The sequence below is a fragment of the Pongo abelii genome, chromosome 5 (assembly GCF_028885655.2).
Source record: "Pongo abelii isolate AG06213 chromosome 5, NHGRI_mPonAbe1-v2.0_pri, whole genome shotgun sequence".
NCBI lineage: Eukaryota > Metazoa > Chordata > Mammalia > Primates > Hominidae > Pongo > Pongo abelii.
The window spans coordinates 143,562,943-143,583,434 of NC_071990.2; the positions used below are offsets into that span (position 1 = coordinate 143,562,943).

Sequence of the window (20,492 nt, forward strand, 5' to 3'; positions counted from 1 at the left end):
GAGTTTTAAGAGGTTTAGAAGCCTGGCCATCAATACCTACAACAGTTATGGAGGCAAGGGAAACAGGCCCTTGAAAAGAAGGTAATGTGGAGTGGGTAGCCTCCGTATTGATTAAGAAGGGGACGGGCTTACCTTCCACTGTGAGAGTTACCTGAAGCTTGGCGTCCGTGATGGTCTAGGGGGCTTCCGAGGCGATCGGGCAGTGTCAGTCTTCAGCCGCTAAGCCGAGAAGATCTGGGAAGGAGTCAGTCAGAGAGCCTTGGGCCAGAGTTCCAGGGGCTCTGGGAGTGGCTGCCAGGTGAGTTGAACAGTCCGATTTTCAGTGGGGTCCCACACAGATGGGACGCGGCTTAGGAGGAATCCCAGGCGCGGGCATTCCTTGTCCCAGTGGCCAGATTTCCGGCACTTGTAGCAAGCTCCTGGGGGAGGAGGTTCTGGAGGAACGCCTGGCTGCTGCGGTTCAGGCGTTTGGAAGTTCTTGTGTGCTGGAGATGTGGCTGGGGTTTGTCTCACAGTGGAGGCAAGGAATTGCAACTTTTTTTTTTTATTATTGTACACCTTGAAGGTGAGGTTAATTAAGTCCTGTTGTGGGGTTTGAAGGCCAGATTCTAATTTTTGGAGTTTTATTTAATGTCGGGAACAGATTGGGTAATAAAATGTGTATTGAGAATCAGATGGTCTTTTGACCTTTTAGGGTCTAGGGTTGTAAAGCGTCTCAGGGTTGCTGCCAAACGAGCCATGAACTGGGCTAGGTTTTTATATTTGATGAAAAAGAGCCTAAACGCTATCTGATTTGGGATAAAGAAAAAGGAGCATTAACCTTGACTATGCTTTTGGCTCCAGCCACTTTTTAAGAGTAAATTGCTGGGCAGGTGGGGGAGGGCTAGTCACAGAACAAAACTGTAAGCCAGACCAGGTGTGAGGAGGGGAGGCGATAAAAAGATTACAGGGTGGAGGAGCAGAAGCTGAGGTAGAATTGGGACCTAGCTCAGCCTGGCGAGGAGGGGAGAGGTCAGATGGGTCTATAGAAAAGGAAGATTAGCAAGACTCAGCGACGCTTGGGGTTGGGACTGAAGGGACTGGAGGGAGGGAAAGAGGGAAGATTTGGGACAAGTTGCACTGGGCACAGAGACTAGGAAGGGACTGATGTGTAAAAGAATGCCTGGACGTCAGGCACCTCAGACCATTTGCCTGTTTTACTACAAGAATTATTTAGATCTTGCAGGATGGAAAAATTGAAAGTGCCATTTTCTGGCTATTTGGAACTACTGTCGAGTTTGTATTGGGGTCAAGCGGCATTGCAGGAGAAAATAAGATGCTTAGATTTTAGGTCAGGTGAGAGTTGAAGAGGTTTGAAGTTCTTAAGAATACAGGCTAAGGGAGAAGAAGGAGGAATGGAAGGTGGAAGCTTGCCCATAGTGAAGGAGGCAAGCCTAGAGAAAAGAGTAGAGACACGGAGAAGGGGTGGGGGTTTCTTGCCCTCCAGAAAAGCAGAGAAAGGGTTGGGGCACGGAAATAAGGGATTGGGGCACAGAGATAAGAGGTCGGGGTGCGGAAATAAGGGATTGGGGCGCAGAGATATAAGAGGTTGGGGCATGGAAATAAGGGATTGGGCACAGAGATAAGAGGTCAGGGCGTGGAAATAAGGGATTGGGGCACAGAGATAAGAGGTCGGGGTGCGGAAATAAGGGATTGGAGCACAGAGATAAGAGGTTGGGGCACAGAAATAAGGGATTGGGGTGCAGAGATAAGAGGTTGGGGTGTGGAAATAATGGATTGGGGCACAGAGATATGAGGTTGGGGTACTTGCCCTGTCCCCGGAAAAGCAGAGAAGGGGTAGAGACAAGGAGAGAAGGGGTTGAGGTACTTGCCTTGTCCCCAGAAAAGCAGAGAAGGGGTAGAGACAAGGAGAGAAGGGGTTGGGGTACTTGCCCTGTCCTCGGAAAAGCGAGACTTGCCGCTAAGGGTGAAGGACCAAGGCGGGCGTCCCTGCGTGGTCTGACACCCTTGAAACATGGGTGTATAATCGGAGAGGTGTCCCTGCAATGACTAAACACCAAGGGAAGGCTGCCTTCCCAGTCCATGACCAGTGCTGGAGTTTTGGGTCCACAGATAAAACATGTCTCCTTTGTCTCTACCAGAAAATGAAAGGAATTGAAGTTAAGAAAAGGGAGAGATTGAAGTGTGGCGCCAAGATTGAAAGGAGAAAGAGGTTGAGGGATAGTGAGGGAGGTTGGAGAAGAGAGTAAAAAGAGGCCGCTTACCAGATTTGAAATTGGTGAGATGTTTCTTGGGCTGATCGGTCTGAGGACCTGAGGTCATAGGTGGATCTTTCTCACGGAGCAAAGAGCAGGAGGACGGGGAATTGATCTCCCAAGGGAGGTCCCCCGATCCGAGTCACGGCACCAAATTTCATGTGCATCTGTGTGAAGAGACCACCAAACAGGCTTTGTGTGAGCAACATGGCTGTTTATTTCACTTGGGTGCAGGCAGGCTGAGTCCGAAAAGAGAGTCAGCTAAGGGAGATAAGGATGGGACCGTTTTATAGGATTTGGGTAGGTAAAGGAAAATTACAGTCAAAGGGGGTTTGTTCTCTGGCGGGCAGAAGTGGGGGTGGCAAGGTGCTCAGTGGGAGAGCTTTTTGAGCCAGGATGAGCCAGGAAAAGGACTTTCACAAGGTAATGTCATCACTTAAGGCAAGGACCGGCCATTTACACTTCTTTTGTGGTGGAATGTCATCAGTTAAGGTGGGGCAGGGCATATGCACTTCTTTTGTGATTCTTTAGTTACTTCAGGCCATCTGGGCGTATACGTGCAAGTCACAGGGGATGCAATGGCTTGGCTTGGGCTCAGAGGCCTGACAATATGCAACCTTATTTTCATCAAATAAGAAGTGGGGCAGGGTGCAGTGGCTCATGCCTGTAATCTCAGCACTTTGGGAAGCCAAGGTGGGTGGATTGCTTGAGCCCAGGGGTTCAAGACCAGCTTGGGCAATATGGCAAAACCCTCTCACCCTGTCTCTGCTTGGCTAAAAAATTAGCTAGGGATGGTGGCTTGTGCCTGTAGTTCCAGCTAATCAAAAGGCTGAACTGGGAGGATCACTTGTGCCTGAAAGGTCGACTCTGCAGTGAGCCGTGATCAGATCACTACACTCCAGCTTGGGCAACAGAGGGAGACACTGTCTTCAAAACAAAAACAAACAAACAAGCAAACAAAAAGTGGGTCTTCTCATTAAAGATAAGCTCAAATGATCAAGCATCCCAATGAATGCTTCGGTGATCAGTGATCAAGATTAAGAATCCCAGGTGTCAAGAAAAAACTTGATCACTAATTCCAAAGGACTGGTGAAGAAAGAAAGAACTCTAGGTCAAGAGCCAGAGAGAGTGGTCAGGAAGCAAACGTGACCGACAATGATGAAATCCAATAAAGCAAGCTGTAGGAAGAGGAGCCTGAAACTATGACATAACAAGTGAATAGAACACAACCAAATTTTGATACCCAGTTCCTGCAGTTAGCTGAAGGGGAAGAACATGTCCAGAGTGATTATAAATATCAAAATATTCATAGGGAAAGATTAGCATGATGATAAGAAGATGCCTTTTACTAGTCGATAATAGCTCTATGGTTTGTACAAAGGAGAGATTCTTCTGTGACCAGAGGGAAAAGAGTAATCTCACTTCCTGGAAAAATTTGGATGAAAGCCAGGGCTAATCTTATGAGCAAGCAAAATAGATTGCAATCTCTGCAGTGAGATACATTTGTCTACTTCTTCAATAGTTATAGTTTTATTCCATATCTTCTTATTTTTTCACTTAATAATTAAATAGCTAGTGCATTTCACATGTTTCTAAAAATTAAAAATGTAAAGAAAAGTTATGAATGGGAAGGAATTCCTGTCACTACTCTGCTCTGTTTGTTCAGCACACCTCCCCCAACCATCCTCACCAGGTAACCACTTTATTGTGTATCTTTCCAAATCTCCTTCAAGCATATAAAATAAAAAAGCATACATTATTTTCTATATTTGTCTACCATTTATACACCAGGTCAGCATGCCATGCACACTGTTCTATGACTTATACTTTTCATTTAACAAAGTATTTGAATAATCTTTCCATAATATTACAGAAATTTGTTATATTTTACAGTTGGACATCATTGCATTGTGTTGAAAACTTATATTTCATAACTAGTACCCTTTTAGAGGACATTTAGGTTGTTCCTAAGCTTTTCCAACTACAAATAATTATCCAATTAGTAGCCTTGTTTAAGAATCACATTTGGATGTGCAAGTATATTAGAGCAATAAAGTCCCAGAAGTCAATGAGTTAGTCAAATTCTATTTATCTTTGTAATTTTGGCAAGAATTAGTAAATTGCCATCCACAGAGATCGAACCAAGTTACACCCTCACCAGAAATGGATGAGAGAACCCTTGTTCCCAGAGCCCAGCTCAAAATATCTCAGATTTTTCCATTTTTTGCTCACGTGATAGATTAAAAATAGGCATTCAACAAACTTTTTTTATGAATAAGGTTGAGAATTTTCCCATATGTTAAATATCCACTTTGCATTATTTTCTGTGAACTGTCTGTTCATATTATTTGTCCTTTTCTCTGCTGAGTTATTAGAAAGTTTGATATTCAAAAATTTTAACAATCAATTTGGCACGATTCCCAGCCAGTGGCAAAAGATGCCAGCCCAATTAGAAGGAGTGCCAGATGTAAACACCTGGCATGTCCAGAGCAACACATTCCAGTGGAAAATTAGGCCTGATGGTTGGTCTTTCTCTAGGTGTTTTCAGCATAGAAGAGCTGAAAATACTTTTTCCAAATTAATCATTTATATTTTGACTTTGCTTATGTTATTTTTTGAAAGGCAATTCACGTGTTTTTAATTTTAGATAATTAAATTTTCAAACCTATTTTATGCCATCTGCATTTTCAATTAAAGTTTTCCACTCCAAATATTTTTAGCAAATTCTTTTGAGTACATATGATTTCATATTTTTACATGTAGTCTCTTAAGACATTTGGATGTCATCCTAGTAGACATTGTGAGATATAAATCCATCATGATTTTTACCAGATAGTTATTAGTTGTCCAGCTGTCTCTATTGATTAACCCTTCTTCTTCCCTAATGAAAACAATCTTACCCATATGCTAAATTTCCTTAAGTATTATAACTTATTTCTGTACTTTCTATTCTATTTCATGGATCTCTATCACATTAATTTAATTAGTCTTTATAATGTTTTAAATCTTATATGTCTTATTCTATCCTCATTGCTCTTCTTTTACAAAGTTTTTCTATTTATTCTTGTTTATTTTCTTACATTAGATTTAGAGTCAGTTGGTATGGTTTCTTTCTTCAAAAAAGATGTAGGTGTCGTTTTCATATACGTCTCATGAAAACAAAAAAAATTAGAGGGGAACTTAGTAATATCTAGCAAAATTGCATTTGCATTTTACCTTTTGAACATGTCATTCTAATTCTAGAGACCTAGTCCAGATATTTATTAGCAAAAACATAAAAAGACATATCCATAAAACAATTCATTGTAGCACTATTTATAATAGCAAAAAGCTGGAAAGCCTAAACTACTGTCGATAGGAGGCCAGTTGAATAAAATATGTCTACTACACAATGGAGTAAAGAGTAGCTGTTTGTATTGAGGATTATCTCTCTATACTATTACGGAGTGATCTGAGTTAAGTGGTATCTAATGAGTTTTTAAATTTTCCTCTGTTTCTCTGAGCTTTTACCTATTGTCACTTGTTTTTAGCGCATTTTGTTTTTTATTCATGGATTAAATAGTGATTAATCCCATTTTTTCTCAAAACAAACAGCTTTCATATTTTACATTTTTTCTGTATTTGAATGCATTTTGGGGTTATTTTATAATCTCTAGATTCAGATGCTTCATAACTTTATTTAAATTTTCTTTATTGTTATGTAACTGTTTAAGTCTGTGCATTTCTTTTTAGCACTCCTTCAGTGAATTCCACAGTTTTCAATGTAATGTTTTTATTGTTTTCTAGAAATTCTACATTTCCAGGTTGCATTGTATATTAATTCTAGAGGAGTTTAAAAGTTATTGCTTTGTTTGTTTGTTTATTTTAATCTCCAGACAGAAGTACCTTTTTATTTTCTGGTTTTGTTATATTTTCTATTTTTACCACATTTCAATCAGAGAAATTTTCTATACTATTTACATTTTCTGGAATTTCTTGAGGTTGCTTCATGAGCTTTTAAATGGTTAATTTTCATAAATGCAACAAGGACACTTAAAAAAATCCATTATTCTTATTTTTCAGGGATCAAAATTTGGTACGTACCAATCAAACGAACTTTTAAAATTATGGTATTTATTTCATCATAGCCTTAAATTTTGTCTAGTTTGGTCTGTCACAGACTAAGAAAGGTAAATTCATTCACTTGCAGTAAGTGGATATTTTCTCCTTTCGTCTTCTGTACTTTCTCAGCTACTTCTGTGTATCTCCATTTTAAACTCCTCATGTTAGCATTACAAAGGGGCCTTCTCTTCTTCTTTGAATAATTGATGGACTAAATTGCATTTTGTTTAATATCTTAAAGTCAAGATCTCCACATTATTTTTATTTGCATTTGGCCTGGAAATAAATTTGCCCATTTCTCTCCCAGATTTTCTAGATTGTCTTGCTCACTGATCTGATTTTCAACCTAGAGTTAGTTTCGTTTATGGTCTAATATGAAAATCCATTTCTTTTAATGGATGGATAAGTCCATTAATATTTGCTGTTTGTAAGAGTAAAATACCTAGGAATACAGGTAACTAGGCAGGCAAAAGACCTCTACAATGAGAACTACAAAACACTGCTTAAAGAAATCAGAGATGACACAAACAAATAGAAAAACATTCCATGCTCATGGATAGAAAGAATCAATATTGTTAAAGTGGCCATACTGTTCAAAGCAATTTATAGATTCAATGCTATTCCTATCAAACTACCAATGACATTTTTCACAGAACTAGAAAAAAAATTTTTTTTAATTCATATGGAACAAAAAGAGCCCAAATAGCCAAGGCAATCCTAAGCAAAAAGAACAAAGCTGGAGGCATCATGCTACCCAACTTTAAACTGTACTACAGTGCTACATTAACTAAAATAGCATGCTACTGGTACAAAAACAGGCTCATAGACCAATGGAACAGAATACAGAGCCCAGAAATAAGGCTGCAAACCTACAGCCATCTGATCTTCAACAAAGCGGACAAAAACAAGCAACGGGAAAAGGACTCCTGATTTAATAAATGGTGCTACGTAACTTCTTAGCCATATGCAGAAGATTGAAAATGGACCCCTTCCTTATGTTACAGGAAAGGGGTCCCAATCCAGAGCCCACGGGAGGGTTCTCGGATCTGGCACAAGAAGGAATTCAGGGTGAGTCCACAGTGCAAAGGAAAAGCAAGTTTATTAAGAAAGTAAAGTGGTGAAAGAACAGCTACTCCATAGAAAGAGTAGGGTGTTCCTGAAAGTAAGAGGAGAAATGCGTCCACCCAAAGTACACTACTCGTATATGTAGGATAAAAAAAAGATCGTGGGGAGATGTGCTGTGATACAAGCCTTTGTGATAAAGGATTAATTTTCTTAATACTATATTTTGCAAGAATTAATATTATTATCTTTAAAGTAAAATTAGAAATGCCTTTGTTCTTAAGATATTGGGGTACTAGGACACTCCTAAGTCTGGATCTGTTTAGTAAACATTATCCATCTGCTCCCTTAACCATAAACACCTAGAGGCTAGGAATACCTAACTTTCTGGGAATGTAGCCTAGCAAGTTCCAGCCTCATTTTCCTGGCCCTCACTCAAGATGGAGTCATTCTGGTTTGAATGCCTCTGACACTTACACCATATCCAAAAATCAACTGAAGATGAATGAAAGACTTAAATGTAAAACCCAAAGCTATAAAGTCCCTGGAAGCCAATCTAGACAGTACCACTCTAGACATAGGACCTGGCAAAGATTTCAAGTTGAAAACACCAAAAGCAATTGTAACAGAAGCAAAAATTGACAAATGGGATCTAATTAAACTAAAGAGCTTCTGCACGGTAAAAGAAACTATCACATAGTAAACACAGACAACCTACAGAATGGGAGACAATTTCTGCAAACTATGCATCTGACAATAGTCTAATATCCAGCATCTATAAGGAACTTAAATGTATAAGAAAAATAAACAACTAAGAAAAAAACAAACAACCCCAATATGGTTTGGCTGTGTCCCCACCCAAATCTCATATTGAATTCCCATGTGTTGTGGGGGAGACCTATTGGGAGGTAATTGAATCATGGGGGCAGGTCTTTCCCGTGCTGTTCTCATGATAGTGAATGAGTCTCATGAGACTCATGTTTTAAAAAGAAGAGTCTCCCTGCACAAGCTCTCTTCTCTTGTCTGCTGCCGTGTGAGATGTGCCTTTCACCTTCTGCCATGATTGTGAGACCTCTCCAGTCACATGAAACCCTAAGTCCAATAAACCTTTCTTTCGTAAATTGCCCAGTCTCAGGTATGTCTTTATAGCAGCATGAAAATTAACTAATACAAACCCCATTAAAAAATGGTAAAAGGACATGAACTTTTCAAAAGAAGACACATATGTGGCCAAGAAGCATACAAAAAAGAGATCAACATCACTGATCATTAGAGAAATACAGATCAAAACCACAATGAGATACCATCTCATACCAGTCAGAATGGCTATTACTAAAAAGTCAAAAAATAACAGAGGCTGGCAAGATAGTGGAGATAAAGGAATACTTATATTCTGCTAGTGGGAGTGTAAATTAGTTCAACCATTGTGGAAAGCAATGTGGTAATTCCTCAAAGAATTAAAAAGGGAACTACTATTTGACCCAGCAATCTCATTACTAGGTATATACCCAAACGAATATAAATTGTTCTACCATAAAGATACATGCATGTGTATGTTCATTACAGCACTATTCACAATAGAAAAGACATGGAATCAACCTAAATGACTGGATAATGGTAGACTGAATAAAGAAAATGTGGTACATATACACAATGGAATACTATGCAGCCATAAAAATGAATGAGATAATGTGCCTTGCAGGGACATGAATGGAGCTGGAAACCATTATCCTTAGCAAACTAATGCATGAACAGAAAGCCAGCTACTTCATGTTCTCACTTATAAGTGGGCAGTAAAGGATGAGAACACATGGACACATAGAGGGAAACAACAGACACTGGGGCCTGAGGGTGAAGGGTGAGAGGAGGAAAAGGGTCAGGAAAAATATCTAATGGGTTCTAGGCTTAACACCTGGGTGACAAAATAATCTGTACAACAACCCCATGACATGAGTTTACCTATGTAAGAAACCTGTACATGTACCCCTGAACTTAAATAAATAATGTGTGTGTGTGTGCGCATGTGTGTGTGTAATAGTTGAAATAAGTTATTTGGGCTTTTTAAATAATTTCAACTATTATTTTAAATTTGGGGGTGCATATGCAGGTTTGTTACATGAGTGTATTGCATGATGCTGAGTTTTAGGGTACAAATGACCCCATCACCCAAGTAGTGAGCATAATACTTAGATAGGTCATTTTTCAGCCCTTGCCACTCTCCCTCTCTCCCCCTGCTAATTGTCCCCAGTGCCTATTGTTTCCATCTTTAGCTCCATGTTTGCCCAATGCTTAGCTTCTACTTGTAAGTAAGAACATGTGGTATTTGGTTTTCTGTTCTTGCATTACTTTGCATAGAATAATGGACTCCAGCTGCATTCATGTTGCAACAAAAGACATGGTTTCACTCTTTTTTATGGCTGTGTAGTACTCCATGGTGTATATATACATTTTCTTTATCCAGTGCATCATTGATGGGCACCTAGGTTGATTCCATGTCTTTGCTATTGTTAACAGTGTTGTGATGAACATAGAAGTGCAGGGGTGTTTTTGGTAGAACGATCAATTTTCCTTTGGATATATATCCAGTAATGGGATTCCTAGGTCAAATGCTAGTCCTGTTTTAAGTTCTTTGAGAAATCTCCAAACTGCTTTACATAGTGGCTGAACAAATTTACATTCCCTCCAACAGTGTATAAGCGTTCCCTTTCTCCACAGCCTCACCACCATGTTACTTTTTGACATTTTAATAATGTCGATTCTGACTGATGTGACATTAATATTTGTTGACATGCAGATGCCAATAAACATTGCCCTGCCAGAAATATCTATCTGTTGCACCACTTGGATGTGTGGTTTTAGAGGGATTTCCTCTCAAGTTTGAGATATTAGCTCTTCACCATGTCTTTATCTTTTCTGAGTATCTCTGCCGTACTCTGTACATAGTTCTCCCTGTGAGATCACATACACTGTCAGTAATTTGTTCCATAAAAATGTTTTTTAAATCTATGTAAGGTGTACATCAATCAGGTAATGAAACACATTCTTGTTTGATTTATGAAATCACACTCAATGCTACATGGGACATTTACCCCTCTAATACTGGCCTCAAGGATACAGTCTTATATTTCCACTTTCCTTGGAAATATATTGAATATTCTGCCTTCGAATACAGCCAAAATAGAATTCAAAAATTTCTGCCAAATCACTGTTCTCCAATATGAACTCCATGTTATCCTCAAGAAAATATGCAGTAAATTGACAGACCACTGTCCTATTTCTCATTTCATTCTCCTTGCCTAGAAGGCTACATTTGTGTATGGAGAGCTCACTCATCCTTTAAGATCCACCTTCAATTTGAAACTGTTACTTGCCCTCCCAGTTGAGCACATTCTCACCTTCTTTAGAACAAAATTTGTTAGGGATATACCACTAAGTTTTGCGTTTATAAAATTCATCACCATCTTGTGAATTACTTTCCTACGTGAACATTATTTTTGCAATTAAATTGAAATTATCTCAGAAAAATGGAACTTCCTTATAATTCTATAGACACATACTTGACAGTACTATTCAACTGCAGAGATTAGACCTCATTAAGAGTTTGTTTATAATTATAGCACCTTAGTGTAATTCACCTATTCAGCTTGCTGGTTTTAGAGTAATTCTGAAAGAAATCTTAATAGAGATATTTAGTGATGAGCAAAAAGCTCATACGTACCTAGAAGCAAAGAAGAGGCAGAAAGAAAAGTGTGTTAGTCAGGGTTCTCTAGAAGGACAGAACTAATAGGATAGATGTACATATGAAAGGGAGTTTATTAAGGAGAATTGACTCACACACTCACAAGGTGAAGTCCCCCGATGGGCCGCGTGCAAGCTGAGGAGCAAGGAAGCCAGTAGTGGCTCAGTCCGAGTCCCAAAACCTCAAAAATAGGGAGGCTGACAGTATAGCCTTCAGTCTGTGGCGGAAGACCTGAGAGCCCCGACAAACCACTGGTGTAAGTCCAAGAGTCCAGAAGCCAAAGAACTTGGAGTCTGATGTTCAAAGGCAGGAAGCATCCAGCATGGGAGAAAGATAAAGGCCGGAAAACTCAGCAAGTCAGCTTCTTCCGCCTTCTTCTATCTTAAAGCCAAGGTGACAGCTGATTGGATGGTGCTCACCCACATTGTGGGTGGGTCTTCCTCCCCCAGTCCACTGACTCAAATGTGAATCTCCTCTGGCAACACCCAGAAACACCCAGATACACCCAGAAACAATACTTTGCATCCTTCAATCCAAAGAACTAACCATCACAAAGAGCAAGAAACAAAGAATGGTGGAAAAGAGAAGACAACATACTTTGTTTCACTCATATTTTTATTGGAGCAATCCCTTTTCCTAGGTCAAAATTTTTAGTTATAGAACATTTAATAAATCTTTGCACTAACAGATTTTTCCAAAATCTTATAAAAATCTTCAAATATGCAGCAAAGTTGAAAGAATTTAAAATAAACACCAGTACATTCACTTCCTAAATTTACCACTAGTATTTTATTTATTTTTAACCCTGTATTTACTCATCTCCCCATCATCAAGCTCTATTCATTTTAAATCACAGAATCTATATTCTTCTGCTTAAGTACTTCAGAGTGCATATTATAAACAAGAGTGCAATTTTTTTACAGTTTCTTCTCTTTTGATTTAAAATTTACTGCATACCGTTATCTGACCATACCATTATGTGACAGCTACACTGGAACAGCTCTGTGCTTAACAACTGGAGATGCCTAGAAAAGTCTGGGACCAAGATAAAACAAGTGAGTTAACTAAAGATTAATAATGTGCTGTTTAATTTTCCCATTTTATACTTTACACCCAAGACCAACTTGTTTATTGATCACTTACACCTGGTGTAACTGGTTAAATGTTTACTAGCTTGACAATGTGACTAATCAGCATAAAAGATCCAGCTGGAAAGTTTTCCTGGTCTCATGAAACTCATATTCTTCTTTCCATATTGGTGGCTTATAATCCACAGACTAAGAGTGTTATATGAGACAAATCCCTGTGGAGCTGTGCCCAGGAGTCTCTCTGGCCCCCAGGCTTGCATATACTTTCTTTCTCCAGTTGTGCCATTTTTTTCACCTTGATTCAAGCCTTACATGAGTATTCTCCATGAGGGTTTTTTTTTAAATCTGATCTTATAGTTTTTGCATTTATATAGTATGAAATAAATAAAGTGTAGAAGAGATTTGAGTTTCAATAAATGGATATAGCTGGAAAACTCAAACTCATTTCGAGACATAGGATATTATTTTTACCCCAGAACGTTCCCTTATGCCCCTTCCCAATCAATCTCTTGAATACTCCCAGAGACAAAGCCTGTTCTCTTGGTTTGATTTTTCTCACTATACATTAGGTTTGCCTATTGCAGGACTTCATATACACGAAACCATACAGTATGTGCTTTTATGGTTAGCTTCTTATGCTAAGCATAATGTTTTTGAGATTCATTCTTGTTGCTATATCACTACATTGCTGCTTTTTATTGTTGAAAAATATTTTCATGTATTAATATACCACATATTCATTCTCTTATTCATGTACGCCAAGGTTTTTTATTTACAGTTTAAAGCAATTCAGAAAAGAGCAGAATGATCATAATTATCAAAGCCTTTTGGTTTTCATTTCTTTGGGGTAAACAACAACGATAAAAAATGCTGGGTCTCGGCTGGGCGCGGTGGCTCAAGCCTGTAATCCTAGCACTTCGGGAGGCCGAGGCGGGCGGATCACGAGGTCAGGAGTTGCAGATCATCCTGGCTAACACGGTGAAACCCTGTCTCTACTAAAAATACAAAAAATTAGCCGGGCGTGGTGGTGGGCGCCTGTAGTCCCAGCTACTAAGGAGGCTGAGGCAGGAGAATGGCGTGAACCCGGGAGGCGGAGCCTGCAGTGAGCCCAGATCGCACCACTGCACGCCAGCCTGGGAGACAGAGCCAGACTCCATCTCAAAAAAAAAAACGCTGTGTCTCATGGTAAGTATATGTTGAGTTTTATAAGAAAGTGCCAATACTTTCTCCAAGTGGCTGCTGCATTTTACATTCCCATCAGTAATGTATGGATTTCAGTTACTCAATATCCTTATCCATATTTAATGTTATCAGCCTATTTACTTTAGCCATTCACATGGATGTATAATGGTATCCTAGCATAGTTTTAATTTGTATTTTCTGATGACTAATGATACTGAGAAGTGTGACATATGCTAAAAGGACATTTGTACATGTTCTTTTGTCATATATATTTAAAATATTTTGCCAATTTTTAATTGAATTGTTTGCCTTTTCATTATTGAGTTACAGCATTTTGTTATGTATTCTAGGTAACAGTCCTTTTGCAGTAATATGTTTTACAAACCTTGTCACCCATGCTGTGGCTTGCCTATACATATATTTAACTACAATGCCTTTTGGTGAACATAAGTATTTAACAATTTTTTAAAGCCTAGTTTATCAATTTAACCTGCAGAAGCATAAAAAGTAATAAATCATTGTTATTTTAAACTGTAATTTTTTGGGTGGTTTAATATACAATAATAATACACTTGTCTATATACATAGGTTAAAGGTAAAATTTTAAAAATAAGTTTAAAAAATGAGAGATTTCATTCAGTCTCATCCATCTAAAGGGTACTGAACTGATAAAAGCTGAACATTTTTATTACAATAAATATAAATCATGACTTTCTTATATATTCCCCCATTCAGGCATGAATACTAAAGAATTCAAATTCTTCATGCATTATGCAAAGACTGACACAGAAACTCTTGAAATCTCACAAGAACGGAGCTCCACTTGAAAATTTTGATTGGTACTTTTTTTAAGTGCTAGCTCTTGATAATTTGTTTGATGTAACCAATAACACTTCTTCAATGTGAAAAATCAGTCGACTAAAATTATTTGAGTCACAAAAAATTGGAGATGAGATTTATATAATTATGGTTGTAATGTATAATAATTATATTATAATGTAATATATAATGTAATACAATCAATTATAATGTAAAACAATCAAAAAGATTATAAGAGCGCCTGTCCTCATTTACACCAGGGGACAATAATAATATGATATGCTCTTATTGAGTTTATTAACTAATTAATGTCAATGAAGATTGTGGGTGTCTTTTTTTTCTTGAGAAGACAATTACAAACTTTAAAGCTGTGTTTGACTCACTTATATTTTAATACAAAGAGATTAACAAAATCAAAAATCTTTTGTAAATAAACTATATTATTTTGTGTTTTAAAATTTCATGTGTCTCTGGAAAAGAGTAATTTTAAAACCTTAAGAATAGTATAGCCATCTAAATTTGGGGGAGATACGGAAAAAGTACATTCTCTAAAATAATTTTCTTTAATGTGAAATCACAAAAATATACAGCCTAATAATGAAATGATTATATTATATTTGGGATAAGTTATTAAAGAGTATTCCTTTACTCGGGTTATATTGGGTTAAGACTTGGTTTTTATCCTGAAAGTGTATACTAGGATCCATGTCCATTCATTCACTCCACAAATGTTTATTAAATACCCAACTTTATGCCAGGTGTTGTTAAGAGCTCTGCAAATAGAAAAATGAGCAAAATTAAAAAGTTTTTACCCTCATGGAGCTGACTTTATAATGAGAAGAAGGAATTCTTAACTAAATTATATAGTGGAAATAAGTACTCTAGAGACAAATAAAACAGGTTAAAATGTTGGTGAGTGGTGAAAGAAGAGGGAACACTATGTGCTAGGGAAAGACCTATCTGATAGATGATGCTCAAGGAGATAATTGAAGGGCATAAGAGAGCCAGCCATTTAGCTTGCTGGAGGAAAAGTGGTCCAAGAAAAGGAAGAGAAAGGGCAAAAGCCTCGGAACAAAACTATGTGGCTATCTTCCAGAAATCCAGTGAGGCTGGCACAGAGTGACATTAGGGATATGTAGCTGGGGTCAAACTATATCATATCTCTTAGGGTACTGTAGACTTCTTTTTTTTTCCCCCCTGACTGAGAAGGTAAACCACTGGATGACTTTGAGTAGAGAAGCGACATAATCTAACTCTTTTATAATTCACCCTTTCTGCTCCATAGAGCAAACATCAAGGTTAAGAGTGGAAAGTGTCACAGCAATTAGGAGACTAGACAGTTATCCATTTAAGAGATGTTTTTGCCTTGGACCAGCAGGGCTAGCACTGGACATGACCGTAATGTGGCTGGATAAACAAGTCTGGAGTTCAAGAGAGAAGACTGGGTTGGAGTTCTAAATTTGAGGGACCATACCATATAAGTGGTATTTAAAGCTTCAAAATTGGATGATACCTCTTTCTAAGTGGATATGGTTAGAAAATAAAGTGTTGAGGGAGACAGAGGAAGAACAAGTTAAGAAACTGTGAAATAAAACCAGAGAGGTTGGAGGTAAAACAGGCAAATGCTATGTATCCGAAACTAAGTAAAGAAAGTGTACTAAGAAGGAAGGCGAGTCATCTACTGTGTCAAATGGTGCTAGTAGGTTTAGCAAGGTGAGGTCTGAGAAATGACTGTTGGATTTGTCAATATGAGTGAAAGGAACAAATATGATGGTGTGGTGGGGTAAATGCTTAGGGGATAGACCATTCTTCCTTAGACTTTGGGATAAGAGGGGACTGAGAAATGGACATGACAATTGTAGCAGAAAAATTGGCCAGAAGAAGGATTTTTTAACGTAAGAAGTCATAACACTTTCATAAGCAGCTAGAAATGATGCAATGGAGAAAAAGAAAAACTGATGACCTATGTAAGAAGAACCCGATAGTAAAACATCATGGAACGTTTCTCTAGATTCACCCAATCCCTGTGTTCCATCTTCAGAGCTAACTCTTGCTCTTCTTTCTGCTGCCACCTTCGTGGAATGACTTCTTTTTAAATTTTATTTAATTTTATTTATTTTTTGAGACAGAGTCTTGCTCTGTCACCCAGGCTGAAGTGCAGTGGCACAATCTCAGCTCACTGCAACCTCTGCCTCCCAGGTTCAAGCAATTCTCCTGCCTCATCCTCCCCAAGTAGCTGGGACTACAGGCGCATACCACCACGCTCAGCTAATTTTTGTATTTTTAGTGCAGATGGGGTTTCGCCATGTTGGCCAGGCTGGTCTGGAACTCCTCACCTCAGGCGATCCACTCGCCTCGGCCTCCAAAAGTGCTGGGATTACAGGCATGAGCTACTGTGCCAGGCCCTGTGGAACGACTTCTGAAGCCTCATTAGTTGCTTCTAGCTCTTCATCTCTGGCTCCATTCTCCGGAAATCTATGCCTCAGTCCTCCTCTCTTGTCTCAGTAAAGCATGCCCTCATCCTTCATTAGACAATTTTAAAATGTTTTCACTTTACTTTCCGAATGTATCCTACACCTATTTTGAATCTAATAGTCTTAAATAGTTTAGCAAGAGGCATTTGGTATGTGGGTGCATACTTTTGCAATATTTATAAGAAAATGTTCAGTTTTATTCCCGCTAACTTTATAGCCAAGCAAAGAACATTTATTTCTTTATTAGAAAATTCTGAAACGTGGGGATATAGTTTGGATATTTGTCCCTGCCTAAATCTCATGTTGAAATGTAGTACCCAGTGTTAGAGGTAGGGCCTGGTGGAAGGTGTTTGGATCTAGGAGCAGATCGTTCATGAATGGCTTGGGCTATCCCCTTGGTGATGCGTAAGCTCTCCCTTTGAATTCACAGATCTAGTCATTTAAAAGTCTGTGGCACCTCCCCCACTTCTGCTCAGTCTCCCTCATTTGCTCCTACTTTCATCATGTGAGATGCCTGCTCCTCCTTCACTTTCCACCATGATTGGAAGCTTCCTGAGACTTCCCTAAAAGCCTAGCAGATGCCAGCACCATGCTTCCTGTAAAACTTGCAGAACCACAAGCCAATTAAACCTCCTTTCTTTATAAATTACCCAGTTTTAGGTACTTAATTATACCAATGCAAGAACAGACCAAGGCACCTAGTAAATCATCTTTGGGAATACTCACTAGATTTCCCAAGTTCCCTTGATACAATTTCTCCAACAGGAGGTAATCATTCCCAAAAGGAGGCAATACTCACTTCTCTCCTATTGTCACCCACTCCATCCCTTGTTTTCTAACCTACTTCTCCTCTCCTCTCACTTCTTTTTTTAAAACAGCAATCTTTTCTGAGTAGAAAAGGAATAGTCCTTAATTGCAAAAAAGACATACTAGAAAATATAAGGAAAAAATTTAAAAAGAAGAAAATTACTGAAATTTTAACCACTCACCGTAATCTTTCTGATTCATTTCTCTGTTACTTTGCAACTTGTTTTACAAATAAGAAATCACACATAAAATTTGCACTTAAAATGATTAGAAAATGACCACCATTTTCTAACTGTAATAAAAATACTGTTTTACGTAACTGTAGATTTTGTAGTATTTCATTGTGTAGACACACCATAGTTAAATTTGAAACAGTTAAGTAGTTGCTGGTATTTTGTCATTATAAAACATGCATTGTAAATTGTTATTCTGTAAATGTTTATCTATGTTCTTTGGAGTGTTCCTTAACGCATATATCCAGAAACACAAATTCTGAGTCAAAGCGTGTGAACCTAGGCTCTGGGTCATATGTTCGCACATTATAGTTTCCAAAAATTCATGTTTTACATCTTTAGTAATTTGCTAAAAATGGTATACTACAGTTATGATTTATATACTAATTATTAGTAAGCATAATCTCTTTCAAATTTGATTAAACATTTGCCTTTCTGGTTTTGTGAATAGTTTGAGTGCCTTGTCCAGTTATCTGTGGCTTACTTTAAAGTATTTCCCCCTCTATAAAGTGGTTTAATGTCCTTTTTATTAAGAAAACCAACAATGTTTCACATTTTATTTTAAATACATTCCTGTGTTTTCTCTTTTAATTCCTTTTTGGGGTTTTTTAATTTGTTTGTTTCTTGGGTTTTTGGAGGTTTGTTTGTTTCTGGGTGTTTGTTTGTTTGTTTTTGTTTTGTTTTTACTTTAGTGTCTTGAAGGTGTTTACAAACAGTAAGATAGAGTGGTTATTTTTAGCTGTTTGGTTTTATTCCAATTCATAAAGCTTGTCTCCACTCACAAGTTAGATAAATACCTATCTATATTTTCTGCTGTTTTAAAGTTTCGTTTGCTATGTTTGGCTTTTTCATCCTTTTATAATCTATTTTGATACAATGGAGTGAAGTGAAATCAAAATGGATTTTTAAAACTATCTCATCAACACTCTCAGCAATACATTTTGAAAGATCTATCCCTTTCACCTGATTCATGAGGATTTATTTATCATGCATTTTGTTAAAGGGTCTGGTTCCATGACAGCTATTCTACCCCATTGATCTGCCAGTCTATTTTTCACCACTAAGTACAACAGTTTAATCATTTAAATTACACAGTTAATTATTCTAGTTTTATATAATATTTCATTATCTTCTAGGACTAGACCCTATATATTCTTTCCTTCAAAATTTTCAAAATGTTTTACACTTGCTTGTTTGTTCAGATAACAATGAAGTCTATTTTTATTGTAGTTTTGTATAGTGATTGAGAAAATCCACTCTAAATCCAGTTTGCATAGGTTCAAATATCCCAGCTTCATTAAACACTAGCTTTATAACTTTGGGCAAGTTATGTGAACCCTCTTTGCCTCAGTTTTGCTTCTGTAACATGAGTATAGTAATATACATGCCATATATAGCTGCTGTGATGATAGAGCGAATTATTAAATATATGTAAGGCACTTAGAATAGTACCTGGCAACATAATATAGAATATTATGTAGAGATATTTTCTATTATTATTTAGTGGCAACTACTTGGCTAAGTTTTATATGCATCCTATCACTGAATCTATGTTTGATCCCAGTTCTCAGGACTCTCCCCATATGACTTAGTGATCTTCTGAAAACTAATCAAGTTAAAATAATTTCATATTTTTTCATGAGCAAGGAGTTCCACAGGGGAAAATCCTGAGATTCATTTTTCCATTTGTTTTAATTATTTTTATAGGCTACTGGTTCTCTTGGCTTTCCAACCAACAGAATGGGAAGAAGAAAACAACAAATGCTAAGTGTAAATATGCTTGTTAACATCATTCCTAGCTTATTTTTATTGAAACATTGCATTATTATGTGTCTTTTGTTGTGGTTTTATTCAGTCTATAAAATAGAATTGTAGAAATGACTTTGCACTTTCTAGTTTGTCTCAAATAGACACCCAGATATAAATGATATTCTCTTAGTTGGTCCTTTGTGATACAGTCTGGGCTCTTAACAGATACAGAAGATTTACCAAGAGGGCAGGTTAAAATTCTGACTCACTATGTCTGCACATTTAATAAACCCCCTCCCCCAGGTGAGAGAAAACAAGTGATCCCGAAGGAAGGTCACGAAGTGAAGCATCTGGCACTGCCTATAACTATGGCTGCTTCCTTATTAAAAAACAAAGAGGACAGACTTCTCAGATTAAGAGAGATGTTATCAGATTACAGTGTGAAACAGAATGAGTCAGGGATGGAAAGAAAATACAGGCACAGCTACATATGCTACTGGTGCTCCAGTAACAGCTGCTTAAAATCAACAGCTGCATTGTCAAGCAGGGTCTGAAGATACTTCTCCATGATGCAGAATCCCTACTGCAGAGATACAGCCTACTTCCTTAATGCCACCTCTTCTCTGGTGTCCACTTACACACACACACACACACACACACACACACACACACCCGCACAGGCTCAAGAGACAGTGGCCTGTTAAAAGGCCATATAAAACCTTAGTCTCCACTTTACAGTGGGCTCTCAACAGATTCCCTATTTGAGTCAAGCCCTTCCCTAATCACCCCAGAACTCTGGATTGTAGCTTCCATGCTTTTCCTTCCCATGACTGACTCTTCATTCAACTATAGTTATTTCAAGAGGAAGAGAGGAAAATCGTTAGATCTTTCTACATTTCAATGTAAGTATGAGAACAATCTCTTTCAAAAACATATCCAGGATTATATAGTCAATGATTCCACACTAATTGAGATTTTACCTC

The 20,492-nt window shown here is 37.8% G+C and overlaps 2 long non-coding RNA genes across 5 annotated transcripts in view; one reads left to right on the forward strand and one right to left on the reverse strand.

Annotated features, from left to right (window-relative positions):
• The window catches only part of LOC129060086 (uncharacterized), a 32,117-nt gene extending 20,594 nt beyond the window's left edge, over positions 1-11,523 (reverse strand). Inside the window, exons 1-3 of one of the 4 annotated variants that reach the window (XR_008526490.1) lie at positions 11,253-11,523; positions 2,265-2,422; positions 152-291 (exon numbers count right to left, since the gene is read on the reverse strand). This is a non-coding gene — a long non-coding RNA (uncharacterized LOC129060086). Of the gene's footprint in view, positions 1-151; positions 292-2,264; positions 2,736-11,252 lie in introns of those variants that run through there. The other 3 variants (XR_008526488.2, XR_008526491.1, XR_008526489.1) reach the window with 3 other exon arrangements.
• On the forward strand, positions 208-14,323 carry LOC112133925 (uncharacterized). The gene is made up of 3 exons (XR_002915532.2): positions 208-298; positions 12,144-12,212; positions 14,163-14,323. It is a non-coding gene; the product is annotated as an uncharacterized LOC112133925 (long non-coding RNA).
• Positions 14,324-20,492: the final 6,169 nt, after the last annotated feature.